A 6,620-nucleotide genomic window follows, 5' to 3' on the forward strand; every position below is an offset into this window, starting at 1 on the left:
CAAGTTCTTAATCCTGTCTGAAGTCCATAAGATGTCTGAAATTGATGTCGACTATTTATAGATGGGAGCTTAAGTCACAAACCAAAACAAAATGTTTAAGGCAGAGACCCTCCCTGTGTAAATAAACAACTTGAGGGCCCATCCAAAATGGATGGAACCTTCTATAAACCTAGTATTTTGCCTATGATGCGCCCAGCAAAAAACCCTGAGAACAGACAAAAATATCATTTAGGAAATTATAGACAATAATATCTAACTCACAAACCTAAAGTCAAGAAAGCAAAAGGTTAATGTAATACAACATCGATTCCTAATATTAAAAACTAAAATAGAAAAACATTAATTACGATAGTCAAAAGAAGTGTAGTACCAAACATAACTTCAAAGGATTACAGTTATAGGAAAAACAACAGATGTAATTTCTACAGAGTTCAATACCAATCTGTAAATATGAGGGGTCTGGAACTCCAAAAAGACCGGCAGAAGACACTTGATGGGTCTGGAAAAGCGGGTTGAAGCCTTGTACAGGAGATAACATCAAGCTGAATGAAGAAGGAAGGCCAGTACAGTCATCCATGTGTTGGGGCATCCCCAAGCGTTACATCATTACATCATAAGTTGGTTGGGCTTCTGTATTTCCTTTGGGATCGGTGCAATCTTGGGGTAGCCATTGTAGAAATGGTCAACAATAGCATTTTGTATGTGGATGGAAAACCAGAAATTCAGATAGCACAGTTTAACTGGGATCCAGAGACTGTGGGTCTTGTCCATGGATCTTTTCTCTGGTGTTACATTGTGACACAAATCCCAGGTGGCTTCATTTCCAACAAGTTTGCAGCATATATGGTGTAAAACTCCAACAGTCATGGATTTCTTCTTCCCGCCGAGATCAGGAAGCTTGTAGTTGTGGGTGAAGGAGATGGGTTGCACATGTGAAATCCTGAAAATTAAAATGTTAAGGACTAGGAAGAGAGAAGGAAGGATAAGGAAGACTAATTTGGGGAAGATAAAGTTAGGAAAAAGGAAACTATATACAAAATATGCAGAACAGACAGACACTAAACAAGACATACATACACAGACTTCACAAAAAATATGGCCATAACACTCACTCATACTAAAAAATATTTGTTGGAAAGGATCCAAAATAGAGCAAAAGAAAAGAGAATTCAGCTGAATCAATTAAAAGTTCCTTAAAATGTAATAGCCGGCAATTGTTTAGATAAATCATTTCAAATTCACTAAAAATATTTTTTTTTTGCCTAGCAGATCTGAAAGAGAATTTCATGCGTAATACAAACATGGACAACTCTACTATACGTGTATATCAGTATATATACAAAGTTATTGTATAACAGTAACTTTATGATAATCAATCATAGGTAAGAAGCACTGTGAAGAAAGTCCACCTAAAATTATCATTATGTAAGCGTCTTAAAACCTAAATTGAGGGAAATAAAGCAATGATGTTAAAATAAAAAGAGTGAAAGTCGTTAAATGAGTATACCTAGAAAGAAAAACAACATTAATATGATGAGAAATTTCTCTTTCAGGTGAACCTTGACTAAATTAATTTGTAAAATTTCATGATTAACTGAGACCTAGAGCAATAATGAAATTAAGACATAAATCCATCCTACAAGGAAACACATTGGGGATTCATGATTTTCAATCTATATTCATTGATCATGCCTGTGGAAAGAATCCTAGAGCATTAATAGCAACTGATAGGGAAGTAAAATGATTATCTGGTGTTCATTGTAGATCTCTAAGAAGTATAAAACAGGATGTATGCTGCTGTGGATTTCACCAATGTATTAGGGACTTTTTTGATCTTCTTGTCATCAAAATTGATCCAGTGTTGTTTTGCAGCAATTTTACAGTATGAAGTACAGTGTCCATAGTGAACTTTACCATAATGGTTTGACACCGATGATAAGTTGTATTTCTTAATCTTGCTTTTATTCTCTGAAGTGAATTCCTCTAAATTGAGGTCTTCTAAAGGAAAATCTACATAAGTATGCAATTTTTTTATTTGTTTGCCATCAAAGCAAAACGTTTCAAGTGTAAAAGTACTGGTGGCAGTTTCCATAAGTACGTTTTCTTTGAAAAATCCCTTCTATTTTTGCAACTGTTGCACAGAACTTTGTTGTCATTTCTTAATTCTTCTTTAAAAAATTCAGAGAGGCATTCCTGTAATGTACATTTATCTGTAGATGTAACAGCCAAAGACAAATGAACAAATGTCTCATAAACCTCAGACTTTTGGTGGCAAGTGAGACACTGGAGTATAGATTTGAATTGTCCTTGAAAGAGATCATAAATAATAGATTTATGAGCCTTTTGGTGTTCTGGACTAAATTGTTCATAATTTTCATTTCCCATGAGATGTGTAGTTTTGTCTGTCATTAGATTTACAGTAAGCAAGTCCTGATGTAATCCCTCTATTAGGAACATCAGTAGTTCGTGAGGATCCTGCTGATTGTGTCCAGCAAACTGGTCATTAAGTAAACCAATTGTTACTTTGAAGCTTTCAGGGTTAATATATCTATGAAATCCATTTCCCATGGTTTTGATGAGCCGACCAAATTCTTCGGCTAATTTACCTTCATGCCCCATCGGATTTTTCTTGTTAATATCCTTTTTATAATGATCTTTATAAAAATACTGAGTTAAGTCTGAAATATTATACAAGCATTGCAATATTGAGTTCATGTAGCAAGAGTTTCCTATATTTTGGAGCCCAGTTAAGACAGGTTCCTGTCTTTCCTTTTGCATCTCGGAGTGTAAGGGTTTATCACTACCATCAGTCTCACTCATTGTATGGTGTGTGACAGCTAAATCGTTCCCTGCCCCAGAGACCTTAGTAATATTACTGCTGTTAGTGTCTGAAGTATTCTGTTTTTTCTCTGAAGGGGAGTTTGTAGTCTGAACCTGATCATTTGTGCTAGCCAGATTTCTAACAAGACGTAATGGAACCCAAAATTTCTTGGGAGGGTCATCATTTATAGAAACATAGGCATAACCCCTTCCTCTTAGGAGAAGATAGCCAGCTATCCATTTTTCATCCTCCTTGATCCAAATAGGTTTATGGGTTGTTTCTTGTCTCTGAATATCTTCTTTAAAAATGTCTTTCCGCTGCAGTGTAGCTTTCCCCTTGGGGTAAGTTAAAGTAATTTAGTGTGATAAGAGTCAAAGATAGCAAATCTGTTGGTGGTAAACCTCTTTTTCTATTTTTTTGCAATTGAGTTTTTAAGGTTCTGTGAGTCCTTTCTACAATGGCCTGTCCCCTACAATTGTAAGGAATTCCTCTGAGATGTCTTATCTGCCATTCCTTACAAAAAAATTCAAAAGTTTTGCTAACATAGGCTGGCCCATTATCAGTTTTTATAGAATATGGGATACCCATCACAGAGAAACATTGTAAAAGAAAACTACAAGCAGCCTTAGATTTTTGAGAAGACATGGGAATTGCCCACATAAACCGAGAATAAGTGTCCACCACAACATGAAGATAAGGTTTCCTTGGAAATAAATCTGTTTGAGTTATATCCATTTGCCAAAGTTCGTTAGACTGTAAGCCTCTTGGGTTTGCTCCTGCTATGTGAGTCTTTTTTGTTAACGGTGCACATACGTTGCAGTTTTCTACGATTTCTCTAGCTTGCCTCCATGGAATTTGGTAATTCACATGTAAACGGCGAGCATTTGTGTGTAGGGCTGAATGTTCCTCTACAGGTGATTTAAATATAGGCATTGCTAGCAAGTCAGCAGTTTTATTTCCTTGAGCCATAGGTCCTGGAAGACCTGAGTGGGCTCTAATATGTGTGATGAAGATGGGCTCAGTTCGTTTTTGAAGAAGCTGCTGTAATTGTTTAAGTAAGTCCTGTATGATCGGGTTATTAGCATTAAGGGATGCAGTGGCTATCACATGACATAAATTTACCACATACAAAGAATCAGAAACTATATTCATGGCTTCAGATACATTTTCTAATAGGTAAATTAACGTTGCTAATTCAACTTTCTGTGCAGATTTATATTTGGTATCTATGGTCATATTAATGTTGTCTCCAGTTATTCCTCCTTTTCCATTTTGGGATCCATCAATGTAAAAAACCTTGGCATTGGGAATAGGGGAATCCCGAACAATTGAAGAAATAACAAACTGAGTTTTCTTTAAAAAGTCCAAATTTTTCCTGCTGGATAATGGGAGGATATTTCTCCTGTGAAATCTGAGAGGGCCCTTTGTAGAGATTCATTAATTGGCAATATTGACTCAATTTCCTTTTTTGGTACTGGCAAAACTATTATATCTGGGTCAAAACCTAGTAAAGATATAGATCTGAGTCTTGCCTTGATAATAATCTCTGAAATCAGTTGCAAGTAGGGGACAACTGAGCGAGGTTGTTTGTTATGTAAATACACCCATTCCAAAGGTCCTGACTGTTGCATCAAGGCCCCTGTGGGGGTTTCTATAGTAGGGAAGATTAACAGTAATACCTTTTCTCCTGGGATGAATCTTGAGAGAAACGATTTTTGTAATCTGCTCAAGAAGATGTCCAATTCATTTTTGGCAGCTGTTGTTAAATTTCTCGGGCTATCTAAAGCAGGATCACCCTCCAACGTTTTAAACAGATTAGATAACTCTGCATTTGGGATTCCTAGTGCAGGGCAGAGCCAATTTACGTCACCTAAAAGTCTCTGAAAATCATTAAGCGTTCTGAGGTTTTCTTTTTTGATAGAAAATTTTTGTGGACGTATAGACGTCCGGTCCAAAATAAAACCCAAATATTGATACGGTGGCATTATCTGTATTTTTTCTAAAGCTATTTTCAGTCCTGATGTTTGTAAACAGTCAGTAACATAAGAGTATAATTCCTGTAAATCTGTTTCGTTGTTCATTGTGAGCAAGATATCATCTGTATAATGAAATATCATGGCTTGAGGAAATTTTTCACGAGCAGGGCTCAAAACCTTATCTACAAAAAACTGACACATGGTTGGGGAATTCAGCATGCCTTGGGGGAGAACAGTCCATTGGAAACGTCTGCAGGGATGGGTATTATTGAGAGAAGGAACTGAGAATGCAAAACGTTTTTTATCATCTGGGTGGATAGGAATATGGTAGAAGCAGTCTTTCAGATCAATTATAATTAGTGGCCATTCCTTTGGAATAACTACAGGTGATGGTGAACCAGTCTGCAATTTGCCCATAGGTATCATGGATAAATTTATAGCTCTAAGATCCATCAAAAGTCTCCATTTACCGGATTTCTTTTTTATAGTGAATATAGGTGAATTCCATTGAGAAAAAGATGGTTCAATATGTCCTAAACTTAGCTGTTCCTCCACTAATTCTGTCAGCACCTTTAATTTATCAGTTTTAAGTGGCCACTGACCTGTCCAAATTGGTTCATCAGATTTCCATTTTATTTTTATTGGTGCTGGTGTTTTTACGGCAGTGGCCCCCACTAAAAATTTTTGGTTTTTAAATCAAAAGAAGGTTCGGGCTCTTCTGGAGCTAATGGGATGTGGAATTCTGCTTTCCACTGTTTGTGTAGGTCATGGCCCCACAGGGATGGTGAAAATGGGCCCACGTGAGGTCTGATTATTGCTTTTTGATTTTCTGGGCCGTAAAATAGTATAGTCCTCGTACTCAACAGACAGGAACTCAGGCCTCCTATTCCTTCTAGGGAATACGGGATTTCCTGAAGAGGCCAATTTTCTGGCCATTCTTTATCAGAAATTACGGTAACCTGAGCACCCGTATCTATCATTCCATCAAAGGGTTTGCCTTCCAAGTGAAGTTTGATCATTGGGTGTTCATCTTTACATTTAGTAACCAGAGCCACGATTGGGTTTTGAGCAGCACCCGGATCTGTGCTTCCAAAACCTCCAATTCTAGTCTTATCTGAAGTCCCAAATTTGACATAAGGCACTATTACTATCTGGGCAATCGCTTCTCCTTTTTTAAAGGTCCATGTAACTGGTACAGTAATAACTACAATGATTTCTCCCATGGAATCTGAGTCAATGACACCAGTGATTACTGATATACCCTTTATGTTGAGGGAACTTCTGCCAAGAATCAAACCCATAGTATCTGGGGGTGGCGGGCCTACAATGCCAGTTTCTAACATGTAAGGGCATGCTCCTGGGTAAATTGTAATGTCCTCTTGGCATAATATGTCTAATACGGCACTCCCTGAAGTAGAGTGGATTAATTCCCTTATCGTGATGAATTTTCTTGGGCTGGGCTTGGAAGGATTATTGTCTGTGAACTTTGCCCCTGATTTGGAAGGGCCTGGGGGGAGGCCCTGTGGGCGTTTCCCTGCATCTTGTATGTGTGTTCTTGGGGAGCTGAATTTATAAGGAGACGACAATTTCTTTAGATATGTCCCTGTTTTCCACAATGGTAGCAGGCGATTTGCCTCCTGGGGACTGTGTTGAAACCTCTACTTAGGTTATTATTAATGAGGTTTCTGGATCTGCAATCTTTTGCCCAGTGGCGACCCCTTTTGCATTTTGGGCAAAGACCTGGTTTCCGGAAAGTGTTCTGTCCCCGAGGGGAATAAGACATTGTTCCCTTGGTAACTGGGAAGGTTTGTACTGAGTCTGAG

Source organism: Suncus etruscus, chromosome 7 (genome assembly GCF_024139225.1).
Source record: "Suncus etruscus isolate mSunEtr1 chromosome 7, mSunEtr1.pri.cur, whole genome shotgun sequence".
Classification (NCBI taxonomy): Eukaryota; Metazoa; Chordata; class Mammalia; order Eulipotyphla; family Soricidae; genus Suncus; species Suncus etruscus.